Genomic DNA, 17,369 nt, shown 5'->3' on the forward strand with positions numbered 1-17,369 from the left:
GAGAAAAGGGAACCCCAGTATATTGTTGGTGGGAATGCAGACTGGTGCGGCCACTGTGGAAAACAGTATGGAATTTCCTCAGAAAACTAAAAATGGAACTGCCTTTTGACCCAGCAATTCCACTGCTGGGATTATACCTTAAGAATCCTGAAACACTAATTCAAAAGAACCTATGCACCCCAATGTTCATAGCAGCACAATTTACAATAGCCAAGTGCTGGAGGCAATGTAAGTGCCCATCAGTAAATGTGTGCATCAAAAAACTGTGGTATATTTACCACAATGGAATTCTACGCAGCAAAGAGAAGGAGCTCCTACCCTTTGCAACAGCATGGATGGAACTGGAGAGCATTATGCTAAGTGAAATAAGCCAGGCAGTGAAAGACAAATACCATATAATCTCATCTATAAGTGGAATCTAATCAACAAAACAGAAAAGCAAGCAAAATATAACCAGAGACATTGAAATAAAGAACAAATGGACAGTAACCAGAGGGGAGGGGGAACGGGATAAGAGGGGAAAAAATGGAAAGGGTTGTCAAGGAACAGGTTGAAAGGATCCATGGACAAAGCCAAAGGCGGGTAGTGTTGAAGGTGGGGTGAGGGAAAGTGGTGGCAGGAAAATGGAGGCAACTGTACTTGAACAACAATAAAACAAATAAAGAAGATACTACTTCTTTCTGTTTCCTATCAGCTGAACCCAAGGCAACACATCCTAATCATGCAATGTCAACACTCTGGAGTATGTTGAAATAACATGATGAAAGGACCTCAAGTTTCTGAATGACTGTTGGAGCAGAGCTGTGCTCTGACTTGGTTCACCTGCCTATAATCTATTATGTAAGAGATAAATCCTTTGTTCTTGAAACCACAGTATTGTTGGAGATAACACTTCCTTTTACTTGCAACAGCTTCCTTCTTGCAACAACAAATCCATTTGGGAAAGTTTGGGATTTCACTGACCAGTGAAATTTCAACATATTTGGTACCAAACAAAGCAAACTCTCAATTTTTCATTTCCAAGTAAGGACATCTAGAGAAAGAAACCAATTATTACATTCTATAACCATCATTTCATAAAAGGATATTTTAACACTAAGGAATTGTGACAATTTAAAAATACAAACAATATCTCCTAAAGAAAGAGCAGTGAAAACTATGCCATGGCTTAGCATCAGCCACCAATCCTTGAATTACATTTGTAATTCTGCTTCAAAACTTCTTTTAAGAATCTTCTAAAACTTCACCTTTTGTAACATATATTAAACCTAGTGAGTACTGTGGGAGCTAAAAACAATTCATACTTTTCTTCCCATCTTCTAAGTTCTTCTAGCTGGGCTAATGATCAAATTAACAGAGGCAGATTTACAGGAGAAAATCAAGTTTTAATAATACATGCGCAGGAGAAATTCACATAAGCACGAAAATTCCAAGGACAGTGAGTCAGCATTCGGTGTAGATGACATTTTGAGCAAAGGAGAAAAGGAGGGAAACATGGTCTTAGATTTCAGAAGTGAGAACTGGGAGATGATTTACAGGTAGATGTGAAAGAGGCAGGCAAATTCTTGCTAGGTAACTCAGAAACAATGAAACACAGAGGGTGTCTAGTTAACAGGCCCTTCCTTCCTAAAAATTCCTTCCTGAAGCAGGTTTTTCTGCCTGAATCTTTTGGGCAGGAAAGAGGGGAGGGTCAAGGGTTCTGAGTCTTTTGTTTCTTAACAACCAGCTAAAATCAATATGCTAAAAGGTGGCTTCAGGGTGCTAAAACTTTGCTTTCCTTCAGCTGGCAGACAATGTGGGCAGGCAGTGACAATCTGATAGGTTTTGCTGGTCTGCAGTTTGAAAATCTTTGATGACGTCACCAGGTACTCAGGTAAACTCTCCTGTTTGGCTTACACTGCGTCAGTCACTAAGATTAAGCATGAGCTGTTGTGACGTCTCTGAAGTTTGTAATTGCAAGACTCAGGGAAAAAGTTACAGTTCAATAATTCCAAGTCAAAGGATGGAAGAAAAATGAAACATTAGTTCAGAGCAGCAATTTTCAACCTTTTCCATTTCATGGCACACATGAACTAATTACTAAAATTCTACATCACACAAAAAACTATATTATTTACAGATAATATAGTTTTTGTTGATCTGACAAAAAAATGAGTATAATTTCGATTCATTCATACCAGATGGCTTTTGTCATTTTTTAAAAAGATTTTTAGAGATGGGGGAAAGGAGGGAGAAAGAGAGGGAGAGAAACATGATGTGTGAGAGAAACAGTGATCAGTTGCCTCTCATGCCCCCAAATGGGGACCTGGCCTGCAACCCTGGCATGTGCCCTGACTGGGAATCGAACCAGCAACTCTTTGATTCACAGGCCGATGCCCAATCCACTAAGCCACACTAGCCAGGGAATTACTGTTATTTTTTAATTTGACAATCTAAGGGAAAAGGGGTCAGTGCCCCTGACTAAATAGTTAGGTATTGCATGTTTTATTAATTCTTGTGGCACTCCAGTAGGCCTGCTGTGGCATACCAGTTGAACATCACTGGTTCAGAGGGTTGTAGGCAAATATTTAATAAAAAAAAGAAAAATTCAGGATCTAGTCCAGTTTAAAGGTGAAAAATAATAAAGACCATTAACTGAACTAGAATCTAACATCCACAATTGTGTATTATAGTTTCTATTGAAACACAATTTTTCTCTCTAAAATCACCCTCATTTTTCTAAAAGATAGCCAAATTAAGACTACTTTTTCAAAGATTTTATTTATTTTTAGAAAGAAGGGAAGGGAGGGAGAAAGAGAAAAATATCAATGTGTGGTTGCCCCCTATTGGGGCCCTGGCCTGCAACCCAGGTATGTGCCCTGACTGGGAATTGAACTGGTGACCCTTTGGTTTGAAGGCCAGCACTCAATCCACTGAGTCACACCAGCCAGGGCAAGACTAATTTTTTCATGCATAAGTCTAGTTTCAATGAATTTGGCCCGATTATTTGTCATTTTAAAAATATTTTTATTTTTTGATTTTAGAGAGAGGAAGGAAAAGAGGGAGGAAGGAAGAGAGAGAAACATTGATTTCCTGTTCTACTTATTTATGCCTTCACTGGTTGATTCTTATGTGTGCCCTAACCGGGAATCAAACCTTCAACCTTAATGTATGGGAACGATGTGCTAACCAACTGAGCTACTCAGCAAGCTCTTGGCCTGATTATTTGTGTAACTTCAACAAGAATAGCAACTGATCATATAGGCTCTTTTAAATCTGCTTTGCTGGAATTTTCAACCCTGTGTGAATTCCCCATGCACAGGTATTAAAATTTTGATTTTCTCCTATTAATCTGTCTTTGTTAATTTGATTATCAGCCCAGCTAGAGGAACTTAGAAAGTGAGATGGAAGGTGTTAATTTTTTCCTCCAATGTGCTTTTTAATATTTTACTATTAAATAATTCTGTCACTTCATATTGTGGATTAAAAAGGGGTCACATACTAAACCTGACGAGCTCAGGAGAGGCCTGTCTGATGGCCCTTACAAACTCAGAGACTAAAAGTAACAGGATAATCTGAACGTAAAAATTTCTAACTAAAAGAGGTTATAGCAGGTTGTTACATCCCAGGCCTGTAGCTTCCTTAACAAAGGTCTATCTTTACCTTAAGTGAGCCTGTCTATTGTCTTTTTCCATCTAAGATACCATAACGTTGAAATGTCAGTGATCTCCTTTTCTACACCCCTCAGGGAAAACCCACCTCTAGAAAATCAGACCACGGAACCCCTTATTGTAATCTTATTGCCCAAATACCAACTCTATGTGCTACAAATATTAATAATCAACTATCCTGTACCTGTACCCACCAATGTAATTTTATTTTTTTATCCAGAGATTTTCCCGCTTCACTTTCTTCCATACTTTTAATCTACTACCAATGGATTTCATGTAGCCCTTTTTAACCTCTCCTGCTTTCATTCTAATGTATAACATAAGCTTCAAAGCTGCCATTCTCTGGAGCATTTTTTCAATTCGTTGAGATTTTGCTCCCAGCTGTTATTGTCAGTTTGGCTCAACTAAACTCATAAAAATTCTCTATAGGTTTAGGTGTTTCTTACATTGATACATTCATTTCTCTTGGAAGATGGTATACTATAGAACAAAATTAGTGACGTTACCTTTGTACGCTTCAACATGTTAATTATGGTATGGTGGTTACTGGACCGGGGACCTGGCCCTAAGTGTGTCTGCTTAGGGCCAGATGTAGTGTGTGGGTTCTTGACTTTGTGTATGAAAGATTTCACAACACAAGTCCAGTTGACTATGAGGATCCATTTATTATAGCTGGGGAGAGCAAAACAAGGAAGGGCTCATAGAAGAAGCAACAGGAGAGCCTCACTGGGAAGTCAGAGAAAAGGGGGCTTTGGGGATTAGGCTGGGGACAAGCTGCTGCTGCCCACTGCCTTAGGGTTTAGGAGACGCCTACCTTTGGGGAAAGAACTAGGGGGAAAGAGGGGAAAGGGTATGGCATTGGCTGCTCCCCATGGGAGAAAATGCAAGCACACTTGATCCTTTGTCTTGAGGCTTTTATCTCTCTCTTACAGGCTGGGAATCTTAGAGGAGGGTTTCAGTAGAATATTCATCAGCTCTCCAGGTGTGCCATTTTAGGGTCATGGTCTCCACTGATTGGTCAGTGACAGGGCAGGGGGTCTTTGTAGTTGGTCCTGGAGTCACCCACCTGGTTTTGCTGCTTTTCTGGTCCTGGAGGTGAAATACAAATGAGGCCTAAATGTTGTCTCCAGGGAGGAAAGGTTCCCCTGGGGGTGAGGTCTTTGTTTTTCCCAGTTTGACCCCTGCCAGGCACTGGAGGCCTTCAGCTCCAGTGACCATCTGCCCCTGGCTGTAAATTGCTCGTGGTTGTGTTCAGCTATATGTCTTAGCTTCCCTATTCCACTTGCCAAGGAATTTTCCTAGCTTCTTACTATCCTGTCTTGTGATGATCTGTAACATATCCTCAAAAATGTCCCTGACTGAGTGGGTGAGAAAGAGGAAGAATACACCAATGTAAGAGCGTATCACTTACACATTACTTCTGCCAGTAAGTAGAAGTCTGGGAAACTAACCCAAGCTAAATAAAAATATATTCTGATGAAAGCTAAATAAACAAAAATCAAACAAACCAATACTAAAAAAAATATCTATCTTAATATAGTGCTTAATATAAATCAGAATTTTTTAAGGTCTTGTAGAATTGCCCTCCTCACTGAAAAGTGTAAATTATACAACCACTGAACTGTCCAAAGATGAGTCTTCTGTTGCTCCCTTGCAATAAGGGCAATCAATGGCTTAAGGAGTTCTCTCACTTTTCTAGCTATGTGAAGTTGGTCAAGACCCTAACATGTACTACATGGCTAACTGTTGTTGATAATTAATTCACAGAATGTGAGTGAAAAATTTAAATCATAATGCATGTTCTTTTTACACAGTAATAAAATCTAAGTTCCCTTAGCCAATTTCTTTAAAACTTGCCTCACATACCCACAAGGATTACCCCAGCATCCTGCCCCTTAAATAGCAGTGGGCAGTAATTTTTAATATAATCTAGGGACTCTTCTTTTTTTATTTACTGATTTTTAGAGAGGGATAGAGAGAAAGATCGATTTTGTTGTTCCACTTATTTATACATTCATTGGTTGCTTCTTGTATGTGCCCTGACCAGGGATGGAACCCACAACGTTGGTGTATCCGGAGAAAGCTCTAACCAACTGAGCTACCTAGCCTGGTGGGGACTCTCACTTCTTAAAATAATAGTATGTGTCCTTGCTGTGGCTGGTGTGGCTCAGTGGATTGAGCACTGGCCTGGGAACCAAAGGGGCACCCATTCAATTGCCAATCAGGGCACAATCCTGAATTGCAGGCCAGGTCCCCAGTAGGGGGCAAGTGAGAGGCAACCACACATTGATGTTTCTCTTCTTCTCTTTCTCCCTCCCTTCCCCTCTGCCTAAAAAATAAAAAATAATATGTGTCCTTTCCTGTAGAGCAGGGGTGTCCAACTTTTTGGCATCTCTGCACCACACTAGAAGAAAAGTTGTCTTCGGCCATACACCAAATACATTGCTACACATAATCAAAAAAAATCTCATAATGTTTTAAATAAATTTATGATTTTGTGTTGGGCCGCACTCACAGCCATCCTGGGCTGCATGCAGCCCACATGCCACAGGTTGGACACCCCTGCCCTAGAGAGTACTGAATTTGGAGTCAAAGACCTGCTTTGATATTTAGAAACTGTGTTTGGGAGGGAGCCACTCATCCTCCCTGATCCTCAATTTCTTTATCTGCAAAACAACAACAATAGTAATATCAGGGGTTCTTGTGAGACTATGAAAAACAACAGGCCTGACTGGTGTGGCTCAGTTGGTTGGGCATCATCTAGCAAAGCTAAATGTCGTTGGTTTGATTCCTAGTCAGGGCACATGCCTGGATACTGGGTTGGGGGGCCCTGCAAAGGATATTTATATCTCTCCCTCTCTTTGAGGCAGGAGATAGTCAGGAGGGAGGAAACTAAGGAGGAACCCAGGGCTAAGATAAAGGACAGAAACCCTGTTCTAAGACTGGTTGTTCTCGACTTCTGGAAAAGCATTGAATCATGGTGAATCATGAATGCACCTTTGCAGAAGATGCTACATGACCCCTGCTTCATTATAATAAATTAACATTGTGGGACCCATTCCCCGGTGGCTAATCAAGAAAAATCACGGGAGGCCACATGTACGGTAGCTTTAGAGAAACATAACTACTCGTACATGCGCAATACAAACCCGCCAAAACTAGCCAGGAAATATCTTCCGTATAAGAATAGAATCCCTCCAGCCCCTGAGGTCAATCGCTGCTCAGAGTTGGCCCGCTCCCATGTTCTGTGCAGTGTACCATCGTTTAATAAATCTGCTCTTTCTCTTTCTGCTATAAAATCTGTGTGTTCCGTTCAATTCTTCGTCCGCGATCACCAAGAACCTGGTCACCTTTGGCCACCTGCAAGATCTTTCTCCCTCCCTGCTCCTCTCTCTGAAAATAAATAAATAAAGTTTTCAAAAAATAAAACCACAGGGAACATCAATGCCTTTGTATTTTCCTTTTTTCCTCAAATCGCACTTTTTTCAGTGTTAAACTAAGTTTTTTTAAGATTTTATTTTTAGACAGCGGAGTAAGAAGAGAGAAAGAGAGCAAACGAAACATATTACATATTTGTGTGAAAGAACCATCAACTGGTTGCCTCTCCTACACACGCCAGGCATGTGCCCTGACCAGGAATCCAACCAGCCACCTCTGCTGGACCATGCCCAACTGAGCCTCACCAGTCAGGGCATGAACTGGAAGCTTCTTGAAGGGAGGGCTTTCTTCTCAGTACTGTGGCAGGCGGTAAATGTACGTTTACTAAATGAAACTCTTCGTCTCGCCAACAATATGACATCCTGACGTTTACAAACATTCCCAATCAACTCCCACATAAAGTACTAAACTTACCTATAAACTAGGTGACGCAATCACGGGAACTTCAGGGGATAAGGGCAACCAACCGGTGACGTACTTCCGGCGCGACGCTTTTCCTCCACACCGGGACTGGATTGTGGGGGAGGGAGGCGGGTAGTGGGCTTTAGCGCCTTTTCTGGCGGCGGTAGATTTGAAGCGCTTTACAGGACCGGCGGAAGAGGAGACTGTACTGGTGCAGGTAAGTTGCGGGAAGCCCGTGTTGTTTCCATGGCGTCTTTCGCTACGGTCGACTGTGCGAGAGCGGGAAAGGCCCGAGAAGAGGGGCGGAGCCGGCGCGATAGGCCCTGCCAAGTTAACCGTCTTCCTCTCGAGGTAATGGGGCTGCCTGGTTCCAGAGGGGACCCTCAAGGGCCTTGGCGCCGGCTTTGCCCGTGTTACACTTACAGAAGGCTTCCAGCCCTGTCACCGGGGCCTGGGAAACGGCCCTCCCCCTGCCAGCCCCCGCCCTCTCCTTTCGGGCGCACGCCTCCCTCCCTGACGCATTTTGCCGCACAAGCTGTAATATGGCGGCAGCGACGGCGGCCTGAACTCTAGGGAGCCGGGGTGATTTTTGATGCTTCAGAATTGTAAGGCTAAACACTAACGTGGGGTAGGTAGGAGGATTGGTGGGGAAGGGGAACGCGTAACTTGACATCCTTGCCAGGGTTGGAGAGTGGCGGGCGAGGAGCCTGGATCACAGGAGTTAAGGTTAGATTGAAGACAGGCTTTACTCCTACTGCGACCTTTTATTTCCTCCTAGAGACAGTGTCTGTCGTGAATAGTTAAGTGGCCCAGGCCCCCTAGTTAAGCATTCTTCTAAAACTCAAATCAAGGCTCTTCTCCTCTCATCCCAGAGCTGTCTCGAAGTTCTCCCACGTTTCCGAGGATCTGTGAGCAGCGCAGGCCTTTTAGGAAGAGATTATTACTTTAGGAAGCAGGTGATGTCTTCTGAGCTCCATATGCATTGGGGGAAGTGTGCGAATTTGGCGTATCTTTAGTCTTTTAAAGTGCTAAATGGAGGTCTGCGGGCAAGAAGAACTGCCAGTCGTTTTAGAGATGTTATAAAAGCACCATTTTGTGCATTGACTTTAATTTTTCCTCACAACAGTACTTTCTTTGCAAGACCAAGTTTTTGCAATCATGGTCACAAGTACTTCCAAGGAACAATTAAATATTTTGGAAATTTGGGGATACGTTAACTTCCAGTCGCTAAAACCACATACGGGGAATATATGTGTGTCTGTATGTATTCCCATTTGGCAAAGAATTACCAGTAATTTACCGGTTCGGAATGATGATGGGGAGGCTGTGTATAAACATTTTTGAAACTGTGCCATAAAATCCAGAAAAGGCACAGATATCTACCTAGCCGCTTCTTTTACTGATACTTGCTATGTGTCAGAAAATTTACCTGTTTTACCATTTCCCCCTTTTATTTTATTTTAACCACTTGAGATGGGATTATTTTGTAACAAGTTACATCTTGTCTTAACCAGAGTTCGTTTTATATTGTTTAATGTTTTCTTTATGATTCGGGATTATTGGTGCCCTGGGATTGTAATGGGTCTTGCCTTGTAGGATTCTGTACGTTTTTTGGAATTGTGTTTGCTTTTTAGGTTTTTTGTTTGTTTCGGTCGTTGCAGGCTCTTCTCAGGTTCACCTCTTGTCAGGAATGTACAAGTTTGCAAACTTCTTAGGTTAGAAATGTTTGTTTCTGGCTCAAACACCTTTCCGAACCTCAGTTTCTTCATTTATAGAATGATATTTTGATTTCAGACTATCATAAAACTGGGGTTCAAAAACAGATATTCAGGTTTGTTAAAATTCTGTTTAAAATGGGCTTTCAGTAAGAACTCTGCGGTTCTCCAATGAGTGAAGAGCATACATTACATTTATTGGAATGTATTAAAGGCCCTTAGTTTTTGGTGGTTATTTACTTTCAATAAGAATTCTGTGGTTCTCCCATGAATGAAGAGCATACATTACATTTATTGGGATGTATTAAAGATCCTTAGTTCTTGGTGGTTTTTATTGTGGTCTTGCAGTATCCTGGCCTTGAAGTAAGACCTTTGTCCTTTTGCATATTTTAAATTAGATTTTCTGTCAGGCAGCATTCATTCTATAATCAAGGGAAATTGGTAGCCATTCATAATAGGATGAACTAGTTCTGTTATCAGGACACCATCTGCAATTCTTTCAATATTGCTCTTTTATAAGTACACGTTGATGTTTTTCCTTATTATTTTATTAATAGGATAGTTCAACAGAATTATAATGTATTATCTGTTTTTAGTATCCTAATGTACTAAGGTGTTTTATTTGGGAAGTCATAGATAATTGACTCAGTTGACTTGAAGAATTTGTTGCAAATCTTTCCGCTATGTTGTAGAATTGCATTTTTTTCTCCAGCTTCAATATTAGCACCAATCTTCAGTTTTTATTTAATTTATGTGTCAAATAATTTTGTCCTGGTTAATGCATATATGGTCCTAATAAGAATTCAGTGTATTTTTATTTAGGACAAACCTTGTATCTTGAAATTTGCTACAGGCAAGTATTATAAATACTCAAAGAAAACCGTTGTATCTGGGACTTCGTACTTTTAGTGCCAGAGAGGGAATCTTTTGCACTTGGTTTTAGTTTAAGTGGTGGCTTAAAATAGTCACCAATTTCTTTCTGAAATTTAATTATATCATACTTATAAATATAAACATCAATTTTTGATATTAAAATGGTCATTTTTAAAATGTGAATGATTCCTTAACTCACTGATTTTTAAAATGAATGAAAAACCTGTTTATATATTAAGCCACTTATGTAAAACTTTAGCTTACAGTTTATGTAGTCACTGCATTATGGTCATATGCTGGAAAGTTCAATAAGCCATTACCTAGAGTATTTGTGAATAAGCTGGTTTCCACAGTGAAGCTATAAAGTACTTAAACAGAAAACTCTTGCTTTTTTTGCCCCTTGTGACCTTGAGCCAGTCACTTCAAGTCTCTAGTCCTCTTGTTCTAAATCTGTAAAATCAGAATATTGGACCAGATTATCTCTAAAGTTCCTTCTAACTTCAGGAGTTTGTAGTTCTATAGGAATCACAGAATTGAATAATGTTGATAGGATGGTATAGGTATACCTCTGGAGACATTGAAATAAATTTATCATTATAAGAACGTAGATAATTGCAGGTACAATTTTAAGAATATTAGCAGAGATTTCCCAGTTAGCATATGCTTTTTTCAGTTCAGTACTAACACAATCGTACTATATTTTTATGTCTCTTGGATTGTATGTGTAGAAAATGTATAATATCTTTACTTAACACTGAACTTGGCAACATTCTGGCATTTCTCTTTTTGTTTTCTAAAGGATTGGAGAATTTGGGAAGTGTGTTTACTGTTACATTGTGGTTCTACCAGCACTGTGGTTTGTGACTGTCAGAGACGCTAAGGGAAGGGGTGCTATATGGAAGAGCATAGTTGCCTTTCCTGACACCTCAGAATGTTAAGTTGTACTTAATTTATTAGCAATGTGGCATTCATAAGTGTATTTAAATGTTTTTGAAACAATTTATTTTTATTTCTCATTTGTTCTCTATAAACTATATTAGGGGTAGGGTAAAGAGGCTTATGTGAATGTTAGATTGCCTTCTTTGAAAGTTATCTTCAAGATTGGCTGTAGTCTATTAGTTTAACTTACACAACATGGTTATACTTAGAGGTGGAAATCTTGTATGAAAATTGTCACCTATTTATTAAACTTAAGCACATGCCCACTGTTGTTTCTTGGTTTTGAACTGAATATGCTCCCTTTTATATTGGATTCTGTAGGAAGGGATAGAGGGAGGGCGGGCACAGAGAGAGAACAGAAAGGAAAGGAACACTTTAAAAAAAGAAAGATTTTATTAGAGAGAGGGGAAAGGAGGGAGAAAGAGTGAGAGAAACACGATGTGTGAGAGAAACAGCAATCAGTTGCCTCTCTCATGTCCCCAAACTGGGGACCTGGCCCACAACCCAGGCATGTGCCCTGACCGGGAACCGGCGACCTTATGGTCCACAGGCTGGTGCTCAGTCCACTGAGTCATACCAGCCATGGTGAAAGGAACACTTTTTAAAAATAAAATGCAGTAGGCAGGTCTAGACTGTTTCAGTTGTGAAATAGGCTGAGAGGTTGGTTACTAGTAGGCTGGGAGAATTTCTGACTACAGAAATATTGGCAATACCCCATGTGAGGGGAGGAAAGGCACTGAGTTTTAGTTAAAAAAAGTATAGTTCCACTCATGCCTTGATTAACTAGCATTCTATTGGATAATGTCCTGGGCCAGTCATTGCTTTGTGTTGAAGATACAAAGGTTCTTATTTTGAGGAATTTACAGAGCAGTTTGTGGTAAAGGAAGATTCAGCAAAGGAGGATCATTTAAGCTTTAGAGAGTTAGGGTGAAGATCCCAGAGTGTACTCTGGCTGTGTGAATCTTTAAGGACAAGCAGGAATTAAGCCAAGGGAATCAGAAAGGGAAAAGACCTGCTGATCATCTTAATATTAATAGTTTAAAAGGATTCACAGTCTACTTTTTCATGGTTCAGTACTATGCTGACTCGCTCATACTGTGTGAAGCTGCCAAATAATTCTTTGAATGTAATAAAGTCACTGTATTATTTATTGCCTTATTATAAATACCTTGTCCTTTATCATATATTTTAATGATTAGTTGCCCATATTAGTTGCTCAAATTTCTGAAGGGGTGGGGCAGATGAGGTGAGTGCATGAGGTCAAGTACATAAAAAATGGTAACAGCTAATAGACAATAGTGGAAACTAGGTCAAACTGAAACTTACACCTCATGTAATGGGGACAGAGTATGATGACTGCTGTACAGGAATGAGGCTAGATGATGGTTTTTAAAATAATTTTTATTAAATTTATTAGGGTGATTGGATTTTATACAAATAGCTACAACTTATTTAGATTAAACAATTTGCAGCAAACAGATCATCTGTAGACTACTAATCCAAAAGCTTTCATTTACTGTTCTAAGGGAATTTCACCAGTTATTTTACTGAAAATTTCATAGGCTTGATTTTTCTCTGAATTGTATTTTTGGTATCTCTTGGTATTGTTTTCTCTTTACTTTTTCTTGAAAAAATGAAAAATTGACAAGATATTTGTCTTGTTTGATTTTAGATACATGAATAAGACCAGGCGATCGTAGAGGAAATACTATGTCCTATTTCTGATCTCATAAAATCTGATTTCAGTAATGTTAGAGACATAGTGTTGAGTCATCTTTTGTGTCACCATTGTTCTTCATTAGCTATTAGTATTAGAGCATTTGTATGCTCGAGGTTTGTGCCCTGGCTGGTGTGGCTCAGTGGTTGAGTGCTGGCCTGCGAATCAAAGGGTCAATGGTTCCATTCCTGGTCTGGGGCATGTGCCTGGGTTATGGGCCAGGTCTCCAGTAGAGGGCACATGAGAGGCAACCACACATGGATGTTTCTTTCCCTCTCTTTCTCCCTTCTCTCTAAAAAATAATAAATAAAATCTTTTTTAAAAAATAAGAGATTTGTATACTGCTTTTAATGATAATTTGCTTTCAACTTTCTTGAATTAAGGCATATTTCTCATTTCAGGAAAACATTTTAATCTATTTCTATGGAAAAAATCATTATGTGGTATAACCTGAATATAATAGCCACTTCAGACATGTACATTATGACCTTAAAATAGTGCATATATCTAACTATATTCCCAATGCCATTCTTTACATCCCTATGACTATTTTGTAACTACCAATTTGTTCTTGTTAATCCCTTCATCTCTTTTACCCAGTGCCCTAACCCTCCTTTCTTCCAGCAACTATCACTCTAATCTCTGTATCTATGAGCCATGCTTCTATTTTGTTTACAATTTTTTAAATAACAATTTATTAAAATTGTTTTTTAGAGATCGAGAGGAAGGGTAAGAGCAAAAGAGAAACATTGATTTCTTGTTCCTCTTACTGATCCATTCATTGATTGATTCTTGCCTTAACCAGGGATCTAACCTGCAGCCTTGGCATATTGAGATGATGCTCTAACCAACTGAACTACCCTGGCCAGGGCCTGTTTGTGCATTTATTTTGTTCTTTAGAGTCAATGTGTAAATTAAATTATATGGTATTTGTCTTTCTCTGACTGTCAATTAGCATAGTACCTGTAGGTCCACTCATGCAGTTGCAAATGGTAAGATTTTACTTACTTTTTTGTAATATCCCATTGTATATATGTACCACAACTTTTTTATTTATTTGTTTACTGATGGACACTTGGATTGCTTCCATGTCTTAGCTATTATAAATAATGCAGTGAACATAGGGGTGCACATATTCTTTGGAATTAGTGTTTTGGGTTTCTTTGGATATATACCCCAGAAGGGGAATCACTGGGTCATAAGGCAGGTCCATTTTTAATTTTGGGGGGAACTTCCATACTATTTTTTGTATGGCTGCACTAATCTGCATTCCTACCAACAGTGCATGAGAGTTCCTTTGTCTCCAAATCCTCAACACTTGTGTGTTGATTTATTGATGATAGCCCTACCGACAGGTATGAGGTGATAATTTCAATGTTTTTAATTTGCATTTCTCCAATGATAGTGATGTGGAGCATCTTTTAGTATGTATGTTGTCCATCTATCTATATATCCTCTTTAGAGAATTCCCTATTTGGGTCCATTGCCCATTTTTAAAATTGGGTTGTGTTTTTGGTGTTGAGTGTATGAATTCTTTATAAATTTTGAATATGAACCCCTATCAGAGCTATCATTGGTGAATATCTTCTTCCATTCAGTTGGTTGTCTTTTTGTTTTGTTGACGGTTTCCTTTGCTATGCAAAAACTTTTTAGTTTGATGTAGTACCATTTTTTAAATTTTGTTCTTTTCTTTCCCTTGCCTAAGGAGATATGTTATAGAAAATATTGCTGTGAGAAATGTCTGAGATTTTAGTGCTTATGTTCTTGTAGGAGTTTTCTGGTTTTGTATCTTACATTTCAGTCTTACATTCATTTTGAGTTTATTCTTAAGTATGGTATAAGGAGGTGGTCTAGTTTCATTTTTTTTGCATGTATTTGTCCAATTTTCCCCACACCGTATTTGAATTGACAGTCTTTACCATTGTATATTCTTGTCTCCTTTGTCAAATATTAATTAACTATAAAGGCATGAGGTTATATCCGGGCCCTCTGTTCTATCCATTGATCTGTATGACTTTCTATGCTAGTACCATGCTGTTTTGATTACTATGTACTTGTAGTATAGTTTGATATCAGGTAGCATGATAGCTCCAATTTTGTTCTTCTTTCTCAAGATTTCTGGGGCTGTTCGGGGTCTTTTGTGGTTCCATATAAGTCTTTGGAATATTTGTTCTAGTTCTGTGAAATAATACCATTGGTATCTGGATAGGAATCGCATTGAATCTATAGATTGCTTTGGGTAATATGGACATTTTAGTGATGTTAATCTTCCTGTCCATGAACATAGTATATGGTTCCACTTGTATCTTCCTCAGCCTTTTTCTTCAGTATCTTACAATTTTCTGAGTACTGGTCTTTTACCTTCATGGTTAGAGTTATTCTTAGTTACCTTATTTTTTTCGTTGTTGTTGCGATTGTACGTGGGATTTTCTTAGTTTCTTTTTCTTGATGGCTCACTATTGGTGTATAGAAATGCCACTGATTTCTAGTTACTAATTTTCTACCCTGCTACTTTACTGAATTCATTTATCAGTTCTAGCAGTTTTTTGGTGGAGTCTCTAGGGTTCCCTATATATAGTATTATATTATCTGCAGATAATAACAGTTTTACTTCTTTTTTTACAATTTGGATGATTTTTATTTCTTCTTGTCTGATGGCTGTGGCTAAGACTTCCGCTGCTGTGTTGAATTAGAGTGGTGAAAGTGGACATCCCTGTCTTCGCTCTGATCTTACGGGAAACACTTTTAGTTTTCCTCATTGATAATGATGTTAGCTCTGGGTTTGTATGGATGAGGTAGTATGAATGACCTCTACTATGTTGAGATATGTTCCCTCTATTCCCATTTTGCTTAGAGTCTTCATAAGTGGGTGCTGGGTTTTATTAAATGCTTTTTTTTTTTTTGCATGTATTGATATGATCATATGATTTTTATCCTCCATTTTGTTTATGTAGTGTATCACTTTAATTGATTTGAGGATATCGTACCATCCTTTCATCCTAGGAATAAATCCCACTTGATTATGGTGTATGGTCTTTTTAATGTATTGGTGAATTCCATTTGCTAATTCTTTGTTGGGGATTTTTGCATCTGTTTTCATCAGCAATGTTGGCCTATAACTTTGTTTTTCTGCGGTGTCTTTTTCTGGTTTTGGAACTAGGATAATGCTGGCCTCATAAAATGAGCTTGGGAATTTTCACTATTCTTGAAATTTTTGTTATAGTTTATAAAGGATAGGTGGTGTTCTTTGGATGTTTGGTAAGATTCCCTTGTGAAGCCATCTGGTCCAAGAGTTTTATTTGTTGGAAGCTTTTTGATTTCTGCCTCGATTTTGTTGGTTGTAATTGATCCATTAAGATTTTCTGTTCTTGATTCAGTTTTGGAGGATTGTATGTTTCTAGGAATTTATCCATTACCTCCAGATTATCCAACTATATGTGGGCATATAGTTGTTTGTAATATCTTCTGATAGCCCTCTATATTTCTGTGGTGTAGTTGTTCTCTTTCATTTCTGATTTTATTTATTTGGGTCCTCTTTTTCTTGATGAGTTTGGTTAAAGTTTTATCAGTCTTTTTTATCTTTTCAAAAACCAGCTCTTGTTTTCATTGACCTTTTATACTGTTTTATTAGACTCTTTTATTTCCACTCTGATCTTTATTTTTCCCTCTTTCTACTCACTTTAATTCTTTTAGATGTAAGGTTAGATTGTTTGAGATTTTTCTTGTTTCTTGAGGTATGCCTGTATTGCTATGAATTTTCCTCTTAGGATTGGTTTCACTGTGTCCCATAGATTTTGGGTTGTGTTTTCATTTTCATTTGTCTCAAGGTCTCTTGATTTCTTTCATGATCTCAATGTTAACTCATTGTTTCATTGTTTAGTAACATGTTATTTAGTCTTCATGTGTTTGTGGGTTTTTTTCTGTTTTTTCCCTTGTAATTGATTTCTACTTTCATATCATTGCATTTGGAGAAGATGCTTGTTATGATTTCAATCCTTAAAAATTTATTGATATTTGTTTTGTGTCCTAAGGTGGTTTATCCTGGAGTATGTTCCATGTGCATTTGAAATAATATATATTCTCCTGATTTGGGGTGAAATACTCTGAAAATATTAATTAAATCCATCTGGTCTAGTGTGCCATTTAAGGCCACTGTCCTTGATACTTACTTAGTGTCTGGAGGGTGTATCCATTTGGATGCATCATGTCCATGAGGTGTTAAAATCCCCTATTATTAAAAGAAAAATCCCTGATTATATTACTGTTGAACTCTTTCTATGTTAGGTGCACAAATGCAAGGGTTATATTCTCTCGTTGGATTGATTCCTTTATCATTACGTAATGTCCTCTTGACTCTTATTCTTATAGCCTGTATTTTAAAGTCTGTTTTGTCTGATGGAAGTATTGCTACTCTGGCTTTATTTTCATTTTTTAAAAATATTTTATTTATTTTTAGAGACAGTGGAAGAGAGAAAGAAAGAGAGGTAGAGAAACATCAGTGTGTGAGAGAAACATCAGTGGGTTACCTCTTGGCCCCCAACTGAGGCACATGCCCTGACTGGGAATCGAACCAGTGACCATTTGGTTTACAGGCCAGTACTCAGTCTACTGAGCCATATTAGCCAGGGCTATTCA

The 17,369-nt window shown here is 38.6% G+C and overlaps 2 protein-coding genes across 5 annotated transcripts in view; one reads left to right on the forward strand and one right to left on the reverse strand.

The window, feature by feature from the left end:
* FASTKD1 (FAST kinase domains 1) overlaps positions 1-7,627 on the reverse strand; it is a 56,831-nt gene extending 49,204 nt beyond the window's left edge. The window contains exon 1 of the mRNA XM_045187384.2: positions 7,503-7,627. The gene's annotated coding sequence lies outside the window, so the exon portion shown is untranslated. The remainder of the gene's footprint in view (positions 1-7,502) is intronic.
* The window catches only part of PPIG (peptidylprolyl isomerase G), a 44,269-nt gene continuing 34,477 nt past the window's right edge, over positions 7,578-17,369 (forward strand). For 2 of the 4 annotated variants that reach the window (XM_045187389.2, XM_045187387.2), the window contains exon 1: positions 7,944-8,095. The gene's annotated coding sequence lies outside the window, so the exon portion shown is untranslated. Of the gene's footprint in view, positions 7,708-7,943; positions 8,119-17,369 lie in introns of those variants that run through there. The other 2 variants (XM_024579770.3, XM_045187388.2) reach the window with 2 other exon arrangements.

The sequence above is a fragment of the Desmodus rotundus genome, chromosome 2 (assembly GCF_022682495.2).
Source record: "Desmodus rotundus isolate HL8 chromosome 2, HLdesRot8A.1, whole genome shotgun sequence".
Lineage (NCBI taxonomy): Eukaryota > Metazoa > Chordata > Mammalia > Chiroptera > Phyllostomidae > Desmodus > Desmodus rotundus.